Below are 4,563 nucleotides of genomic sequence, written 5' to 3' on the forward strand. Positions count from 1 at the left end.
GGACATAGGATGCTTGGCAGAGGCTGCTCATGTTTTATTTGCCAAGACTCTAACAAGAATTTTGCCTTTGAAATGTTCTCCTACTTGCTGTAGGACCGCTTTGTCCTATGGCAATCCCCTTAACTAGAAAAAGTATTTTTGACCTATCATTTTCAGTTGGAGATTATGTAGCCTTATATCGGGGGGGGGGGGGGGGGGGGTTGGAATACAATTTCTTGATTAATCTGATTTCTGGTTAGTGAATGGGTGGATTGTTGCTTTCTCAGCAGCTGTCTGCTATAGAAAACATAGCTCTAAATCAGTCAGTGGAATTAGTTTCCTTGTTCCTTATACTCTTAAAAAAGAACAAGTAAGAGATCCGTATTCATATCTATACCCTAGAAAAATCTAACACGAGTTTTCATTACAGTCAGGCAGCCTTTACAGTCATGACATGCACTGAAATTATGATTTTGGAGTCATTATTAATACATAAATATGACTTACAAATTGAAACAATATTCCAAATTTTTCAAGAGAAAATTTTTTATTAGGCTGTTAGAAAGTGAGTTTCAAATATCCCTGGCCTGGAAATGAATAGCGGTACTTCATACTTTGCCAAAAGCTGGAGAAAGTGGTTGGTCTTTGCATGAACTATGAATATAACCAAGAAGACAAGGTTTTTGAATCAGTATATTCTTGAAACCCAACAGGTAACCCTTTGATGAGCCATGCTAGAGACTAAAGCACCATAACATTGCCAGAGAAAAATTCACAAGTTAGCTCACTTAAAGGTAATTCAGCTCAGGTGTCCCTCTTTACTTACCCATACAAACTGTTATTCTGTTGTTTTGTATTAGATATCTGGACCACTGCTCATATTGTGGATGTCAAACAAGAAGAATTGCAGTCTATGAAGAGCAGACTACAGTTATCCAAGGAGAAGAAGGAAATGTGATTTTAAGGAGGACCATCTGAAAGCCCTCAAACCGGATAGTTGATTAGTGAACGTTATGAAGTGACTATTTCAAATTCTTTAAATGTCAATCTTTCTGCAACATGCAAAACTGATTTGATTTACTGAATATCAATATATTTTTATGCTTCTGGGTATTCTCATACCAAAACTTACTGAGGATCCATTCTTTTCTTATGTGAGGTTGTTGTATCTACATAGTTTTTAGTTTAGTTTTTTTGTTTGTTTATTTTAATTTCGTAGTGTTTGAATGCCCTGTCAAAAAAATCAGTTTCGTTACAAATAATAGTTATTCATATTTACTGGACCATAGCAGGCAGGTAAAGACTCCATTATTTCAAATTAGAAGATTTATATTGAACAAGGAAAAGGGTTTGAACATTGTAACCTAAGAGACTTTGCCAAGAGGATTTTTTTCCCCCAACGGGAAAGGTTTCCCCCATTCAAAGGTTGAGGACTTTGGATAGTTGCTTTCTGAACACACTCAGGAGCTGAGGACCCTTAAGGATGACTTCATTTAAAGAACAAAACCTAAGGTTCCTATTGTCCTGATCACTGTCTTTAAGAACACAAAAAGCATTAGGAAAAGTGCATTTAAAACACAAAGTATATGAAACCTGAAGAAATTCATTAAAAAAAATATTCAAAGCAAAGGACTATTACAAATGTATTTTTACTTAATTAGAGATCAAATGCTAACAAAAGCTATGTGAAGCTGCCTGAGATTAGAGTACTTTGCTATCCTATTTATGAAGTGATAATAGAAAAAAAATAAAAATAAAAAAATAAAAGCATCAAAAGCTGTTTGCTCTTGAATTAGTGCACAGATTTATGCATAAAACTACACAATCACAAATAAATTAATATTACCTTCAAAATTTCTTAAAAAAGGAAGTGTTGTAACATCTCTTTTGTAACAGCTAACTTTTTTCTGTTTTACAGACAGTTAAGATATGTGATAACTCCTCAGTTGTCACATTAACGTTAGTGTTTCTTCCAAGTTTTTTCTCTGGCTCCATACACTTCATGCTCTAAATACTACAGCTCCCAGTACTTATAAATGATTTACACAGATTACACAATGCTTCATTTATGTATAGAAATTATACAAATGCATTGGAGTATGAATTGAGAAAACAGAGTTAGCTTTATGTACTACATTTTCCAGTTTCCATAGTACTTTCCTAATTCTGTCAAGTTAATTCATGTACTGCTAGACACTTGACTTTTAAACAGACTCTGATTGTTGGTTCAAGAGAATTATAATGAATGTTATTTGTTCCCCTTCATTACTATGCATTTGTAAATGGCAATAGTCATCTTCCACCAAAGGAAAATAGTTTCCTACGATAGGAGAAACCTGGTTCTTTTTCTCAAAACTATATGTTTTCTTTCATGAACAGTACCCTCATAAAACTTAATCATAAGAGAGAACCAAGAAAGCTTACTGTAAATTTTGTTAGAGAGACTTTGACGTCTGAGAATATCTTGACAGTAGCAAGACCCAAGGGTCTAGTACTATCCTGTACTGATACAGAACATTTTTTTTCCTTTTGTATCTTTTTAGTTGGTTCTTTCCTACACTTCAGCGTGATCTCTCACCAGAATCAATGACTGCACTGTACTTCATATTGCTGCTAGATAGTATTCCAATCTAAGTCACAGAAACAGCAGAAGATTCAACTCTACAATTTATACTGAATCTGCTGAGATAGATATCACTGAGACCTCCATCCCTGTATGCAAAGGTACAACCAGAGAAAGTATTGGCTTTTCTCAGGGTCAAAAAAAAAAAAAAAACAAAAACTTATTCAAACCATTGTTACCAGAGATCAAAAATCTTCCAGATTTTCCTGGCTGGTTATTGTAAAGCTGACATCTCCCTTGGCATTTTTGCCCTCTTCTCCTCTTGTACAGCTAGGGGCATCAACACACCCATACCAGAATCAAAGCTCCGAATGTCATCAGGATCCCAATGTTTCTCTTCTCCAAAATGTCCTCATTCTGCCTGCACCCACCTGGCAAACTTGCTCAGAGGGGCAATAAGTAGAATATTTTCACTTGCAGAAAAGCGTTAACAGGGTACTGACCAATAAGACTTGAGCTTGAATTCAAGACTGGAAGCTGACCTTTGGACTATGTATTTTAACTTTTTATTTATTTATTTATTTATTCTGTTCATAATTAAAATTGAGCCTAATAAACATTGCAAACGTTTTCCTGTGTCTAATATCTTCACCTGATATATATCTTCTCTCATGATGACCGTGAACAAAGTCACAGTCTCACCCATCAGGCTTTCCCCATGCTATGAATTCCACGGGAAGTGAGCAGTCAGTATCACACTTGCTTTTCACTTGACTCCCATGGCTGAGCCATCCGCAACCAACAAGGAGAAGGCCTCCCCCATAAACATATCAGAGGCAAAGACATTTCCACAGTTACATTTTCAATACCTAAAAATATTAACTAGTTTTATTTATTTCTTTGGATTTTCGCAGCTTGTGTTTGTAATGATGACCTTCAGGTTTGGCATTTCCTGTCAGTTAATGACTTGTGAAGCTCAGGCTTGGTAGTTTCACCATACTTTTCACCCCAGGTAGTCATTAGCAGTAAGGAAATCCCCTCCCTATTGGTCATTACTCCCTAAATATGTTCACTGAGTCCACCTGTGAAATGCACCCTGGGTATATTTTGAAGCATTATAGGGGCGTGTCACTGAAAATGTTGGTGACGACCTTTTTTTGTCTAATGGGTGATGTATGCTATTTGCACTTTTAGAGTTAAGGCTATTTCAACTTTTTTCCATTATATAATCCCCCCTCCCCCATGGTTTATAACTGTGCAATAAAAGTTCACTCAGTTTCAATCTTGGCAAACAAGGTTTTAAGTTGGGAAAAAAAGTCACTAAAGCCAAGTTGGAGTTTAAAGAGTGTGAAACATAAAGGAAGCTGAATTTTCTTAAATGCATTTCTGTGCTTGCATAAATGTATAATGGATTAATTCTTTATATTTATTGAAATTTGATTGCCATACAAAAAATAAGTTATCTGTTGAGTGTGTTTTCCTTGGTCCAAGAGTACACGCATGTTAAATATATTAATTATCGTCAGAATATGGAATAGAGAAAGGTGGTACCTAGGAAAGAAAAATAATCACATGAATAATTAATTGAAATTAAACTCAGAATATGAGGTTTTCCCAAGATTGTCTATTTAAGTAAGGAACTAAAGTATTCATTTGAAAGAAATGCAATCTGTCTCCCAGTCTCAGAAACTCAGGAGCCTCTTTCACCATAAGAAATTCACTATGCTTAACACATCATATGTTTACGTGATTTTTATTCACCAGTTGGACATCTTCAGAGGACTGATTTAACATAGGATCCACCTGAAGCAAGATGCTCAAATACATGACTTGGTTGTTTTAGAAACACTTCAGAGGCTGCTGGTGTAGGATGGAAAACAGCTAGCCGCTTTGGATGAGTGCATCTAAATAGAAGCAACAGTATGGTGGAGAAAAGGTACCTTGAAACACAAAATACTGTTCAAAAATATTACTTTGTTGTGGACAAACAAGCTCCTTTTGTACACCATGTAAGACAGATG

Source organism: Anser brachyrhynchus (assembly GCF_964034855.1).
Source record: "Anser brachyrhynchus genome assembly, chromosome: 4".
Classification (NCBI taxonomy): Eukaryota; Metazoa; Chordata; class Aves; order Anseriformes; family Anatidae; genus Anser; species Anser brachyrhynchus.